This window comes from Leptonychotes weddellii, chromosome 2, assembly GCF_054177405.1.
Source record: "Leptonychotes weddellii isolate Sample4059 chromosome 2, ASM5417740v2, whole genome shotgun sequence".
NCBI lineage: Eukaryota > Metazoa > Chordata > Mammalia > Carnivora > Phocidae > Leptonychotes > Leptonychotes weddellii.
The window spans coordinates 2,201,325-2,218,571 of NC_138370.1; positions in this window are offsets into that span (position 1 = coordinate 2,201,325).

A 17,247-nucleotide genomic window follows, 5' to 3' on the forward strand; every position below is an offset into this window, starting at 1 on the left:
CAGAGATACATTTTTAAATAAAATAATTTGGGATGGAGAATGGATACAAACAAAATGTAGAAGGTCAAAGGACAAACCATGTAAAGTGATTATTGTTATGTATTGCCAAGCAAATGAATTTATGAATAGCTTTTGTAGAGAATTATGGCCAAGTCCTTTGGCACAAATATACAAATAGGAATCTTGAGAAAGACTCATTACTTCTTATTAATGAAAGTTAATAATAATTTTCAAAATGGAAGCTTATTTATATTCTACACTGTTTACATAAGCTGATACATCAGGTGTATTTGTTCATAAATTAAACACACACGTGCACACAAAACATGTCCATTTAATCAATGAAGAACATACATTAATGGACAGCGTGTTACTCTCAGCCTCTTCCAATAGCATACAACTACAATGACATTCATTATAAAACATGGGAACAAATCTCTGAAAAAATAAGTTTACTGAAAAATGCTATAATAGTAACCTAGTTGTTTTTTTTTTAAATGATACTAAGAAATACATTTTATCCATAGTTTAAGAGGTTAGAAAGTTACATTGTGATAAAACTTTAAAAGACGTTTTAAAGAAACAAACAAATAGCAAAGACTCTTGTGGGTCTGTAACTCATGACATAAAGATGTAGTGTTCAGTTTCTAAAAACATTATTTCCAAGTGTTCTGATCTTTCTGCTTTATTTTGATTTCCTTAACAAGGCCTTCCACAGCACAACATTTTCCCTACAACCCTTTCCTAGCAGAATTCTTTTTGCTTTTCAAGTTGGGAATTAAGTAAACAACACGCTTTCTTAATTGCCCCTTTGTTCCTAAATTGACATTTTCTTCTTTGTTTGTGGTGGTGGCATGTGGTGTGGGCGGTTTGCTTCTGGCTTCTTTTCTCAAGATCTCTGGCTTATATAATTAGCACTATTCGTCTGTGTACTTTGGGAGACCTCTTTTGTTGAGCATTCTAAATTATTCTCTAATAAAACCAAGCATGGGGGCCACAATCTAACGGTGATAAGAACAGCTCTTGCTTCTTTCTTTCTTCCTTTCCTTTTCTTTCCTTTTTTCTTTTCTTTCCTTTCCTTTTCCTTTTTTTCTTCCTTCCTTCCTTCCCTCCTTCCTTCCTTCCTTTTCCTCTTTCTTTCTTTCTTTTTCTCTCTTCCTTTCTTTCTTTCTTCTTTCTTCCTTCCTTCCTTCCTTTCTTTTCTTTCTCTATTTCTCTCTCTCTCTCTTTTTTTTTTTCCTGGTCTAAAGCTAGATTCGGGTTTGCAATGACTTAATGACTTTTATTTATTTTCCCCCACTGAAAGGAGACAAGAGCAGGCTCTTCACTGTCCTGTGGGGTGGACAGAGAGCCAGGCTTGTGGTGGTGTCTCAGGCAGTTTCTGCTGGGTGGAGGATTCCTTCATGCTCTGCCTTCTGGGTTCACCAGGGACGAGGATTCCCTGTGGACAGGGGTGACCAGCTCCTCACCATTTCAGATGGTTCCCAGGTGAAACATTCCCTCTGGAGATCTAAATATTCTATTTTAGGTAAGAGTTTCCTCTGCTTTCCCATGAACTGAAAGAACCTGAAAGCCATCCTTTGCGTACCCTGGGATAATGTTGATTACAGGACCTGGGGTCTGAACAGCATTCTAGTACTTTCAGAGTTACCTCAGAAATACGTTAAGAATGCCTTGGAGATTTCCTGGTGCTAAAGTTATAGATAAATCGGGCACAGAAAGTATTCCTGAGTCTTTCTTATCCACGCCACTGCCCTTCAGAACTGTAGGAAATGATTAAACAGATTTTTTTAAGGACTTCATTTCATTTTCAGGTCAGTATAATCCCTAATGCAAAATTTATCCAATTAGTAGTTGATGTTCATATACTTAATGGCAAAACTAAATATCAAGCTGATTTTATGATTTTCTGTTTAATTTCTTCAAAGCGATTATAAAGACATCTAGCTACTTCAATATTGCTTATTCCACATAAGGCTATATTAAAGCAAACAGTATTCCCTGACAGTTAATATGTGAGCTCACTGCATTTCCGTACAGATTTTTCAAAATGTTTCTTCCTTCCATATGAAGTACAAATATGTCCTTCTAAGTGGGGAGCATCAATTGGATTATATCACTTCTCTAACCTAAAAAATGAAGAAAACAATACTCCTTTGCTCATGTTGATTCTTAACATGATTGTTTGATCTGGACTCTCTACCTTTTCCCCTCATCCCCTCATCCCTGGCCAACTGCTCTTGTCTTGCTGATGACTCAGCTCTGCAGACAAGTCTACTCCTGTCTTCTCTTCACCTGGACACTCGGTTCCTCGACCTTCTCGTCTCTGCATCGACCAGTCAGAGTCCTGGAAGGAAGCAGCACACTCAAAGTGACGAATGGAGGTTGGTTTGATAGAGGGGGTGTTGGGTGTATCTGTGGCTGGGTTTGAGTGAACGACAGGGGCCAGTTAGGACTGTGGCCCTGGGATAGTAGCAGAGGGTCACCCCAGTGTGACAGCTCCAGGGTGAGGGGACTGGTACTGGGAGGAAGGACCGTCTAGGAGAAGTCGCAGTTGGGGCATCCCACAAGAAAGGGTCCAGTGACGAACACCCCTGCCTTAGTCTGCTCTGACTCCCCAGTCTCCTCTGTCACTCCCCACTGGCGAAAACCAGTGAGGAGTCAGAGGTGAGGGAGCCCATTGCTGCACTCCGTCCTCGGAGCACAGAGCTCAGGGAATGAAGGGAAGCAGGTGCAGTGGCCAACAAAGATGTCCAGGACAGCTCCTCTGTACAGTGAGCCGGGCCCCCCATGGTTGCTTCGAACTTCACGCCCACGAGCACTACCTGGCTGTAGATGTTTGCCTAGAGCATCCCGCCCTCAGACCACCATTGTCTATCTCATCCCTTCAGCCCAGTCGTCTGAAGCCCCTCTATCATCCACCCCATCTGCATGGAGACTCCCTGCCCACATTGCGTGTCAGCTCTACCTGCAATATACTTTCAAATCTAGAAGATCCTTCCTACTATTTCTCTTTCCAAAGCACCTCTCACCTCCGGTGCCCATCACCTGTCCATCTGTCCATCCTCCTGCCTTCACCCTGGCCCCATCCCCACCCCAACAGTCTACACTTCACACACCAATCAGATTGTTCCTTGCACAATGTGTGTTGGATCAGGCCACTGCCTCCACACAACCACAGTGGTTTCCCATAGCAGCAGACACAATGCTGACGTGTTGATCCTTCATGATCTTGCTCCTGCCTAACTCAAAAGAGCTCCTCCTCTAAACTCTCCCCCACAGCCAACCCCAGTCTTCTTGTCATTCAGCAGACCCACCGTGCAGCACAATCTCACTTTGCAATGTTGCACATGCTGGGGCCTCCTGCTGGAACACTCCCGGGACAGCCACAGGGCTTGTCCCCCATATCACCCCGCCCTTCTCCCCATAGAGACGCAGCCCCTGATGACTGTATCCCCAACTCCCAAAACCCCCCTCACTCTCCAACCCTTTGCCCACCCCCCTACATTGTCCTCCATTATACTTCTCACTATCTGGGAGAACATCGAGTCTCAGATACCATCAATTATGAGATACATCATTATTTCATGCAACAATGAAAAGGAAAATAAAAAAGTAGCATGAGTGGGGTGCCTGGGTGGCTCAGTTGGTTAAGCGACTGCCTTCCACTCAGGTCATGATCCTGGAGTCCCGGGATCGAGTCCCGCATCGGGCTCCCTGCTCAGCGAGGGGCCTGCTTCTCCCTCTGACCTTCCCCCCTTTCATGTACTCTCTCTCATTCTCGCTCTCCCAAATGAATAAATAAATCTTTAAAAAAAAAAAAAGTAGCATGAGGTCTTCTTATTAATGATTGTAAGACACATCTCAAACCAGAGATGTTAAAACACAAATATGAAAAAAATCCCTGCCTTAAGAGCAACGAGACATGTTATTAGTTGTAGCACAGAAAATAATACATTTGTATTAATGAGCCAGGGAGGAAACCTCGCATTTACACCAGACCCTGACACAAAGTTGGGTTCTGGTTGGAGCTGCGGGGAGGACCCTGCCTTCCTGACTGGAATGCGGCAGGCACCCCCATTCCTGATGAGAACGTAGAATCTGTGAGTCCTGGTCCTTTGTGCATTTTAACTTCTATGTCCGTTGCCCTCACAACAGTGCCTGTTAACGAAATACATGCTCAGTGCCTATTAATGAAATCAATGATTTAAATTAAATCTGCTTTTGAGTGGTGTTAGCTTTGTGTCTTTCGTGCCCTTTTCTTACCTCTCTACATCTTCTATGTATTTTATTACTGAAAATAAACACAGCAACATGATGATTATACATTTTTCAAAGCAAAAAAGTGCTTCATATACTGTTATGCACATGACACCTTACAAGTGATTTCTGGGCAAAAGATTTTTTTTTCAATATATTGACAGCATTTTTAGGAATAAATCTAAAAGGTATTTCCTTCTCTTCTCGAAAGAAATGTTGTCAGTGGCTATAAAACTTTTCCAATATGCTAATATGATTTAGAGATTATGATAGATGGAAAATCTAAGGTTATGTCAGTCATTATTTCATTACCCACTTTATGTATTGCTTCTCCAAAAATTAATGTGAAAACAATTTTTAAAAATACAAAATAGTAACAAATTATAGAAATGATCCCTGAAAAATATGAAATAGTAACATGGCTAAAAAAGAGAAGAAACAATGCAGACAGGAACATGGAAGGAGACAGCTTGAAAAACAGACTTATTGCTCACTTAAAGTGTGGAGCTTAATTCTTATCACTAGACTATAGTTGCCATGCATCAAAAAGCTTCAAAGACTGAAGGGCAAACTCATTTTCTTTGCTTGATCCTCCTGGTAGAGAGGGAAAAAAATCAAATGCTATTGTATGAATTTATCATAATATTGTTCAAGGGGAAAACTCATAAAAATCCTATCTGTTGCTCACTTGATTTGATGTATCCTTGTCTAATACCATCATTTACAGAAGACAAGATAAGCATCCCGGATGATGGAACAGTTCGCCATGTGTCAAGCCCATCCCATTATTACTGGTTTCAACTCATGAAATTTCATCTATGAGGTAGAGTTTGTTTTCATATAAAACGTACTCTTTGGCAATTCATACAGTTCTGACTTTTCCCAGGGCTGAATTAGATAGGCTGTATAATCTGTAAACAAGGTGAACAAACATTTATTCCAATGGGACAATGGAAAATAAGATCAGCCCTAGCAGCTTCAAAGATAGTCCAATAAAAGGAAATACACCCAACAAAAAAGCTGGATTGTAGAGGCTGTTACTCAAATGAAAGAACAGATTATGTTCTTCGCATACAGTATTATAGTAATTAAATGTTATTGATAGCATTAATGTGTTCCCTTTCTAATAACTGTAAAAAGGAGAACAAACAAACGAGAAGATTGTCTTGCCGAAGCTGCCACTAGCTGCAATTAGATGCAGCTAACTGATTGTTATTTCCAAACTCAGGCAAAGTTTTCACACACATAAGAATTAAGTATCAGTAGAATTTACCAAATAGAAAAGTTATAGAGGTGGAATTCGGAAATGTGTGAATATTTAGTTTCCATCTGTGATCTGGTAAAGAATTACTATGGGGTTTTATTATTTTGAACTAAGCTTTATTTCGGGATGCTTGAAGGTTCACATGCAGCTGTAAGAAGTATAGATAAAGATTCCTTGCCACCTTTGTCCAATTTCCCTCATGGTAAAGTCTTGCCTAACTATTGTTTGATATTAAAATTGAAACAGGCAAGGCATAGAGCATCTCCATCAACACAAGGATCCCTACTGTTGAGCTTTACAGCAATACACTTCTTTCCAGCCCGGGCCCTCATCACACCCTGACAATCACCAGTCTGTTCCCTCTGTCTGTGGTCTTGTCATTTTAGAATGCTGTAGAAACAGCGTCTTATGGCAGGTGGCCTTTGGGAACAGCAGCAGAGCTCTCTGCACACTCACCCAGTGTCCTGTGTATCAGTGGTTTCTTCCTTCTTATTGCTGAATAGTACCCCACAGTGTGGAATACTCACACTTCGCTCCATCATTTGAATGTTTAAGGACAATCTATGTAGTTTCCAGTCTTCTGCTATTATGAAGAAAGCTGCCATAAATACTCCTGTTCATAGCATTACGCTGTTTTGTGAACAAGTCTTAATTTCTCTGGGATAAATGAGATATATCCCCATTTGGATATCCACTATTTTCTGCATGCCATGTGTAATCTCCTGCTTTTAAAAAATATATAGTATGTGAAAATATAAATTTACAAGGCTATTTATGACAGACTATTTTTAACACGAAAGACTGGAAATAATCTTTGAATGGGTTGGAAGAGAGGAAGAAAGAGAGAGAGAAACTGAATGAGAGAAGGAATGATTGGGTGGGGATAGAGGAGAAAGAAAGGAAGAGATAAAGAGAGTAAATACTATGGAATGATCTCCAGACTACATTAAATAGAAAAAAAAAAAAGTAGAAAGCCTAAAACGTATTACTATTTATCTAAGTTGGGAAGAGGAGGTGATACAAATATACGTATATTTATATACAATACTATATAATTGTGTAACACTATTGAATGATAATATTATTTATAACATATATGTGTGTCTATATTCTCAAAATACAGAAGAATAAAGCATAATCATTCTTGCCAAAGAGGAATAACGAGTGTGGAAGACACGGAAATGGAAAAGAGACTTTACAAATAAACCTAATTTGGCAGATTTGACTGTGGAATCGTGTAAATATGCAAAATTTCTATATAATTATAAAACAAAATTACTTTTAGAAGCAATCCTAAAATATAAAAAAATGAAACAAACACAACAAATTGTGGGTTGAATTGTGAACACTCCCAGAGCTTTTAGTGCAGTAATTCCACTGTGAGGGGTGAACCAAGTGTGAAGATATTGCACGTTGCTATCAGTAACTGGACTGTTTAAGGTGACAATGGGATCCTTTTCAAGTTGTGTGTTTCTGCTGTAGAATAAAGTAATTGAGGACGTGTTTGACTTTGTAATTCTACCTTTACCAGAGTTGCTGAGGACAGGGACTCCCAGTGTGACCGGGAGTAGAGGTGTGACATGGGGGACAGCAAGTAAAAACCCCTAGTGCTGACTCTGAACTGGGTGTGTCAGTATGAACACTTGTGTATCTAGGCTTCACACATGCCCCTGCACACACACACACACACACACACACACACATTCACGCACATACAAGCACACATACGCCCCCCATATTCACACCCAAACACACTCACACATGCACCCGCACATAGATGAACATACAAACACACACATATTTATACACACGTGTCACACACATACACACAAATGCATATGTGCACACACATATACACACACCCATACAAGCACACACTCATACACCCCCCCACACACACGTGTACACACACATGCACAAATACAAATACACACACAAACACATGCACACATGCACTCACATATTCACAGACATCCACACATCCACAAGTACACATATACACATTCACACACACACATTCACACACATACACACACATTCACACATCCTCCTATATACAAACACACACAAACATGCACACACACATTCACACACAGAGAAACACATGCAAACACATGTTTACACACATACAAATGCACACAATACACACTTACACATACATACACACACTCCCTCCCTAGTGAAAGAGCCCAGAAATAAGAAGTTCAAGAAGCAACAAACATTACAAATGCTCAGATTATAATCCTAAAATATCAGTTTCCATGAAAGAAGTACAAGAAATCTTGGGTGAATGAGTAACTTCTGGCCTGGAGCTGGAACTACATAAAATAATATGGGAATATTTGCTATCCTCGATAGCAAGAAGGCTGCCACGTCCTCAGGAGGTAATGTGAAAAGGTGCCAAAAGCCAAAGATAGTACAATTTAGCATCAAGAAGGACAGTAAGTTCTATAGGCTGAAAATCATCAGATACATTTAAATCCATGAGTTCTTAATAATATAGAAATTAAATTAATTGCATTTGAGCAGTAGTTTCCAGTTAGGGGAGATTTTGGCACTGCCCTCCTCAGCCCCAGGACTTGTGGCAACATCTGAGGACATTGTTGGGATTGAGAAGTTGAGGGAGGGGGATGTTGCTGCCATCTGGCGGGCAGAGGCCAGGGATGACCCCCTTTACATGCTGCCAACAGAAAAGCATCGAGCCCAAATTGTCAAGAGTGCCCGGGTGGAGGATGGGGGATAAACAGAAGGCACAAGCATTTATTCTTATCTTGCCTACACTATGAACTTTACCACCGGATAATCCAATAGCATACTTCTCTTCAAAGAAGCACCTCTGCTAATCAATGAAAAAAGGAATGCCAGACTTAGAATGTTTCCATTTGCAGCCTTTATTCAATGGAGAGATCTAGTCCCTGCCTATCAGTAATGTTGTCTCCTGAGGGGAAGGCACGGCCCAAGATGCGAAGTCATCTTGCTGAGAAAACACACCCGTGTCCGACGGAGCCTCTGTATCCAGGTACTAATTTACAGCAATTTTCCTAAACACCAAGGGGGTGTAATCAGCAAAATGCATACTGTGGCAATCTCTACAGGACAAGTGACCCTTTTTCTTCACAAATAAATTGGAAGAATTAAAAAAAAAAAAGAAAGAAAGAGGGGAAAAGTATAAATTGAGATACTTGCAAGATACATCAACCAATCACCATCAAAATCAATGGCTGTGTAATAACACTTTGAGGACTTACAGCGCATCGGAAAGATGGAGAAGAAAACTGTATTTTCACATAGTCTGGTCATGTTATCTGGTTCTCATTGGTGGATGAAAATGTAATTTTTAATGGCCCTAAGATAAGGGTGTTAATATGTGTTGAGTACCTATGACATTCTGGAGATAGTCCTATGTGCCAACATACAGTAGCATCTTATTTAACTTTCACCAGAATCCTGCCAGGTAGATGTAAGATGTCCATTTCAGAGCTAGTTCTAGGCAAGATGAAGTCAGTTACAAGAGATAAACTTAAAAACACAGCCCGGAACTGGTCCAGCCCAGCCTCTGCAGCAGCGATGCTCCCAGCTCTTTCATTACAGTTTGTTTTCAGAGCAGAGACCTCATGAACATGAGGATGATGAATCTGTGCATCACAGACCATAAAAGAGAAAGCCCAGAAGAAAAGGATATCAGTTGGGAGACAGCTGCAATAGTCTAGGTGGAGATACATTGTAAATGGCAAGGATGGGAGAAACAAGGTCAAGTCGCAAGTGAGGTTTCTGATTTATTTTAATAAAATCTGCGAGAATAAGAAGAAAGCAGTGTAAATAGGAATGGATAAAAGTTTGAGGAAAGACAAAGAGAATAAAAGGAATGGCAACTGAGGGATTATATCCTTGAACAAAAGAGTATAATTCAACCTGGTGTGCTATAGAAAAAGGAAAAGCATAAAATTCAGATCTGTCATTTTGACTCCAAAGGAGATTGTACATGGAGGAAACAATGAAATGACTTCATGTTCTGAGCACACCGGTGGGAGCACGGATATAATGGAAAGCCAAAAATACTGTCCCAGACCTGGATGGATAATTACATTTTTGACAAGAAAGTGAACAGTTTGGAAAGATAACAGTAAAGTTGAAATGGACTGAAAACTAATTTGAAAAGTTTGTTGTAATGCAATTGACTTCAAGAAAGGAACTAGCTACAGTTTCGGGGAGGAACAGCAAAAGGAGGGGTGAGGGGAGAGCATGGCAACCTTGCTTTCTAAAGCTGCATCAGACCCCAGGAGAGACACGACCCAGAACTGAAAGCATTTATGAATCACATTGCACTGGCTCTCAAATAATCAGGTTTCCTTTCTAAACACTCCTTTAGGCAACTACATATTTATCGAGGCTGTTTGCAAAACACATAGATTAATTACAGCTTCCAACAGAGGACCCTGTCACAGACTTCAACGAACTTTCATAATGATTTTTGTAATGTATCCAGACAAAGCCCCGGTTATGAGCATCCCCACTTCACAGGTAATGAAAATGATGCTCCGATGAGTACTGATTAGCTCATTAGTCCTACTGGCAACTCAAAGCAAAGTCTGGGTTAAAATGCTGGAGTCATAGTTAAATCCCACATACAAGCCAATTGCTCTAATGAAGGTTTCACGCTGTGTAGACAAAAGGAGAGCTGTTTAGGAATACAGTTAGAAACAAACAAGGTTCTTGTAAAAGTAAAGAAGAAGAAGAAGGAGGAGGAGGAGGAGGAGGGAAAATAAACTGGAAAATATGCCATTCTTTTCAATTATCTTATTTCAGATGTACAGAAATACCTATGACAAGATCATCAAGACTTTGGAATTCTGGCACCTACCTGAAATAACTCATTGGAAAGACAAACCAGTGTTGGTCGTGCTCAGTAACTAGCTGGTATCCTTAATAAACCTTCTAACTTCAAGAACACGGGGAAATATTACAGCACTAATTGAGCTGGTGGAAGAAAGGACATAATTAGCCTGCTGTCTGCTTGCACATAATGACTTGTTATTAAAAGAGTTGAAGATGTAAAGAAAAAAAAATTGGTAAAATGTGAGTTCATCCTCAGGAAGGTAGAACATTCTTAATAAAATGAAAATGCTGCACAACATCAGCTGTTATATTTTGAGTACCTCATTACTAAGAGGATTTAGAAAACATCAAAAGAGCAATAGAAATGATCAAAGAGCGGCTGGGACTGATAAAAAGATGAAAGCAGCTCGTGGAAACGGAAACCGATGTCCTAAAGTCCCTCTATGTCCATCAAACTCAAATTAGTGAAAAATAGAGGCACATTTTTTTTCTCACGACACAATTTCAATAGAATTCAGGATTTTAATGAAATAAAAATGCTAATTTTAGCAGTGAGGATGAATAGTGAGGCCCAGAAAAAGGGAATGGAATGAACAAAAAAAAAAAAAAAAAAAAGACAATGGCTTATGCTTTTTTCAAAGATAAAACTATATGAGGTAATATTGGAGGATGAAGTAGAAATCAAAATATTTAGAGGAAAGGGGACTGGCAAAGTGCTTGGAAATCCACGGGGAGCATTTTGCTTGTAGCACTGGGGGCAATGGGGAGCTGAGGTTGATAAGGAGAGAGAATAGGTCAGAGGTTTCTGTAGAATCATGCAATGAACATCTGATTTTTTGGTCTCTTTAAAACTTATTTGTTCTTTGCTGCTCAGCTTCTCCTTTTGGAAACTGCTGTGCACCCAGTGCATGTGATTTTGTTGGGAGCCTCCCCTGTTACTCCTGCCTGAGTTATGGCAGGTAGCTGGGAACGGCCAATGGGACTCTTCATGGAACGGACCCAGGAGGTGATGGGAACCTCAGCCAGGCAGGACCGCTAAATCATTTTGAGGATTAAGGCTGATGCCAGAGAAGGTATCTTCCCCTTGTTCTCTGAGACTGTGAACTAGAAGAACAACAGAAGCTCAGAGAAGCTGAAAGTCTCTTTAAAAAATGATTTTAATTTTCTGCCACATATAGAAACCCCCTCTGAGAATGAAGCCATGAAAAAAGGAAGCAGAGGTGGGAAATTGAGAGAGGGTGATGATGAGGTCATTTGAACCTCCAAAAGCTGGTGAGAGATGAATTGCTCTCAAATGTGACCAACAGAATTGTTTTCTTTTTTAAAGACAGAGATAAGAATTAAAAAAAAAAAAAGGATTGAGGGGCGCCTGGGTGGCTCAGTCATTAAGCACCTGCCTTTGGCTTAGGTCATGATCCCAGGGTCCTGGGATTCAGCCCCACAGCAGGCTCCCTGCTCTGAGGGAAGCCTGCTTCTCCCTCTACCACTCCCCCTGCCTGTGTTCCCTCTCTTACTGGGTCTCTCTCTGTCAAATAAATAAGTAAAATCTTAAAAAAAAAAAGGATTGAAGGCTAAGACAGCGATGAGAATGATGCTGTCTTATTCTAAGTGAGGTGATAAAGGAGCCTAAATTAGAAGAAAAGCATCTGAGTGTCTATTGATGAAACCAACCCTCAAAGGGGACAAGGAGATCAACCACGAGACCATCCTGGGACAAAATGGTCCACTCATCCTTCTCTGAGGCGGGTAAGATGAAGGATGGGTGCAGATGAAGATGTCTATGAAGGAGAAACACTGAAGAAGTTCTTGTTCTATAAAACACGAGGCTTTCCCCCCTAAAATGCAGGGGGGGCAGCCTTGCTGTAGATGTAATGAGTGAAGGTTTGAAGGAATGTGAAGGTTTGCAGTGGTTGGGTAAGTCCGGTCATTCTACACTAAAGGACTGCCCGCCGAGCCCCAGGGAGAGTCGGGGGGTGGGTAGCCGAGGACCCAGTGGGGCCACTCTGGCCTTCAGTGGCTCCAGCACCTCCCCCAGGCAGAGACCTACTGTGTGCCCACAGCCACGTGAGCCGTTATGGAGGTTATATGTACATGCTTCAGGCAATGATGACTAACTTCCTCAGTCACGGCATCACAGGACACAGTTTGCTGGGTAACCTTCTCAACTCTGCACTAATTTTGGAAAGATCATTCAGGTGTAATAGTATTCCAAAGGAGAACCCTGTACCAACATTAATAAACAACCTTCTCCAGGAAAAACAAAATGCAGGAAATCATGTAAGAACAAGTTATACTGAATGTGAACAATTGGACAAAAACAGAAATCGGAGACGCACCGGTGGGAGTGCTGGTGAAGGAGTCCACCTGTCAGGACATGGGGAAGGGTCCCAGGAAATAGCACATTCTGCACATGCCTTTCAGCCCCAATATTCAAGTCTATATGCATAAGGCAGTGTTGGGAGAACTCACAATGCAATTAACCTTTGGGATTGTTTCAAGAAATAAGAAAAAAAAATCAGTTTTAATTATTTTCATTACAATGGTATAAATCTGAAGAACCTTAGAGGGAAGTTGAAAGCAAATGGATTAAGTTTGAAAAATACTTGAGAGGCTGAATTTAGTTTCTTTGCTTTTAAAACATTAGAAGTTCTAATCAGCACAACTTTCTATATTCCTGTCTTTCTCCCATTTTTCTCTGTGTACTCCTATGTTATGCTGCAGTATAAAATGGGAGGGCTCCGCCCAAGTCATGTACCACCCCAAGTGCCTTCAATGCCTAAGGATAGACAGTGCCAGGGAAGGGAATCTTTCCTTTCTTATTCTATCTCTTCCCTGTAGCAAAGAGAAAATAAGCAAAAGAATTCATGTGAGAACAGAAAATAATATTTGAAGTCTTCAGCTGGGAAGTTTCAAATTATTTTCAACATTCAGAACTTAAAGAAATTCCCTGTTGCTCTGGTCTAGGACTAACATGACCCTCTACAAGCAAGCTTTCTAATGGCAGAGAAAAAGTCACGGGGCTGGAGGAACAGGCAATCAGCTCTTCACCACCTCTGTGTTTCTCGGGAGGCTCACCTTCTCTTGTGACTGTATGGCATTCAGAAAGTCATCTGATTTAATGACTTCCATTTCCGTCCATACAGCCTGCCGGCTAGGATTCCTTACAGTGGCAGGAATGGACTGTGGGGGTCTGCCCCTCAGCCTGTCCCCAGCTCTGCTTAGGAGATGGACCTGACTCCTCCGTTGATCACCTGACTATATGACCTTAAGCATGACTGAGTCATGACCCTTCCATCTGAACATGTGGTTACAAACAATTCTCTTCTGTTCTCTGATAAAATGTAGGGAATGCTCAGCATTAAGCATCTCTGAGATGCCCTGTCACATGCTCTCGTGGTTATCTACTTTGGCACAGTTTTACCCTAGGCATTATTCAGCGGTTTCTCACTTGGTTAACAACATAGCTGTCTCCTCTATTTCCATCTTGGCACTGGAGTATTCCCAGGGGAGGGTTTTCATTATCAGAGGTAACAATCACCTCTCTTTCTGCTCGCTAATCATTCCTGGAATCAGTGTCCCATAGAAACCAAATATTCAGAGAACTGTTGATTTATATTTTTTCTAGAGCTGGAAGAAGAGTCTGCAGGTGATCTGTTCCCACCTCTCACAGGAGATGGGGCTCTTAGAGGCCAGAGAAATTCAGAGCAAATTGAAGCTCAAGCTCAGATTTCTTGGCTAAAGTTCTGCCCTCTGCATTATCCTGTTCTGGGATCCGCTACCCTCTGGAACTTTCCAACTCAGGTATGGAGCAGCCTGTTTTCCCCAGATAGTTATTGTTTTCATTTAGCCTCACTTTGCACTAGCCTCCTTTATGTTTACTCCTAATTCCCTATAGAAAAGCAAAAAAAAAAAAAGAGCTACAAAATGCGGATAGATTCAAAAATACATCTAAGAGGAAATGCATCTGGACTGAGTCTCAAAGAACCAAACGTGATGGAAGGACACTTCTGGCTTAGAGACCTGACCAAATGCATGAAGGTTAAAATACAGGATATATGTAGAGAAAAACATTAGTTCCACTTGTAACTTTGAAATCAGTAACATACAATGTTTCCCATTTTTAAAGCAATACGTATCAGTAATCCCACAACGACTCTACTTTGTTGCAATCACTAAACATTCTAAAGGACGCAGGAACATGGAAGAAAAACACAAACAGGTCGTGGGGACATTGAAGAACAAAGGGGAAAAAAAAACTTTCAGCAATTTGAATGCCAGCCTATTTGATTCTAGAATCCTGTTGGTGACGACGTCAGATGAGGTTTACATTCAAAGACTCACAACACATGAAAGGGTAGGAAGATAGAAAATGTGGCCCGTAAAAAATAAATAAATAATAATAATAGAAACTTGATCTCACTTACAGAGCTAACATATAACTTAGAAAGACACACTGTGGGGCACCTGGGTGGCTCAGTCAGTTAAGTGTCTGCCTTCAGCTCAGGTCATGATCCCAGGGTCCTGGGACTGAGTCCTGCATTGGGGTCCCTGCACAGCAGAGAATCTGCTTCTCCCTCTGCCTCCACTCCTCCCCCTGCTCGTGCTCTCTCTCTCTCTCTCACTCACTCTCTCTCTCTCTTTCAAATAAATTAAATCTTTATAATAATAAAAAAAGAAAGCCACATGGCTAGTTTCAACTATTCCACAACCTCATCTCATTCATCATCATTCACATTTCATTCCTACCCATGCCCAGACGCTGCCTAGATGCTGATTGCAACATGGTTCCCAAACCAGTCTGCCCTGATCTTCTCACTCCAGCTCATCACCCCTAACTAATTTCCACTACGTCTCCTTGCAGTTTACTTTGAGACTGAACCTTAATCTGTGATGATAAGGTTAAGACGGGAGAGCTGGATGCAGCCCAAGCTGATGGACCACTAAACCTAGAATTCAAATGTCACATTTCCCCATCACAACTTAATGTCCTCTCGCACGACTCACCTGCTCTCTTCACTCATACATGCTGACACAGTTAAATATTTAATAGTGGCTTATCTCACATTGTTAAGAGGAGACAGTATTTATAATTCATTCATAAATTGTAACCCAGGGGAAAAATAGACACTTGGAATAAGTGGTGCTCCTGAGACACATTTTTATTCAAGCTGGGCCCATTCTGAATGTTGACGAATCTTCACACAAATTCTTCGACCCACTCAACAACAACAACAAAATGAATAATGATCTTAAACTTGATACTGTTATAGTATGTAGTTTTGTTGTTATTGTTGTGTGATAGTTTTTATTTTGTTTTAATAATAGCGTATGTGGGTCTGATCAGTCTGCAGGTAGGACAATCAAACACTGGTTGGGTCCGTGTGCGATTTACCAGCAGAAAACAACAGCAACGACAAACATCTATAACCAAATGACTTCAGCCGCTAGTACTCAATTATTAATACGTATGGCTATTGTTTAAATAAAAATATAAAACCAAGTTATCAGAATTGTTTGCTTTATAAGCACAACTCCTATATTAAAATACACCATATATTTTTTATTTCATTAAATAAAGCTCTGAGAAAACTCATCCCAAGAGCTATTTTATAGATTTAACTTTTATATTCACCTATATTAGTAGTCTTGATAAAATTTAAGAGCTATCTGATGAAGTTTCCAATAATGTTGGTTGAAATAACACATTTCTTAGCTAATATACCATTCTTCTAATTTGGCTACATTTGTGTTTACACACATTACTTTGTTCCTCATCTACAAGATTATACATATTCTCTCAAAGAGCTCTGCAAAGGTAAGGTAGCAATACAAGCAGAGTTTTATTGTCTCTCTTTCTGCTCGCTCTGTTCTAGGATCTATATATGGCTCTCACTGTATATAAAATGATGTGTTCAAATGAGTTTTGGTCTTTTTTGGTTGAATTCCTAAACTGTGGAATTAGCAACCCAAAGGAGGCTACCGGTATTTTTAGAAGCAATCATAAAGTTGTTTCTATGAACTATAGGAATTTCTCCTATAACTCCTCTTTCACACACACAGAAAAATGCTGCATAGTACAAAATTATGATTAACAGAAACTCTGCTTCTCCCAATGGGTTAGCGCTAAGCACACTGACTTCTGACTCCATTGTCAAATTGCTAAACACCCACCATCTAAGGAGACTTATAATCAGGAAGTTCATATATACACTCAACATTAACCCAATCTTGCTCTAAATCTTATGTTCTCAGGGGAAAAAAAAAAAAACTGCTAAAAAATTCTATGAATTACTATTTATAAATGTTTCCTAGCAGAGAATAGTTTAAGTTAGTCTCAACATTTTCAGATATTATATATATATATATATATATATGGATATGGATAGACACACATATATAAACATAGCAGATATGTATACATTAACATATAAACATTATATAAACACACATATGTAAACATTATACAATAAATATTCAAAGGCTAACCATTGCAATTAATACGCACTTAGGCTTGAATCCTTTTATGATAGTAAAAATGAAAACAAACAAGTGAAAAATAACCCTGCAAGAACGTGACAACCCAAATTTTAAAACATTGCAGGCATATTCAAGAGAGGAAAAGATCTAAGAAGAAAAAATCCCCATATAGCTAATAGGCAGACAACCCTATAAAGCTAAAAGGTAATGAATGCATGGTTTCAACTCATTTGCAGAGCTATAAGATCAAGGTATTAACATAACTCGGATGTATTAAATAATATTTTAAATTAGAAAGAGTATATTTTACTCTATATCCTCTTCTTATTTATAAAATATCAACTTTATTCTGTTTTCCTCATTTGCTATCATTACCTAAAATTATCTTCTGCCTTGAATCTAAATTCAAG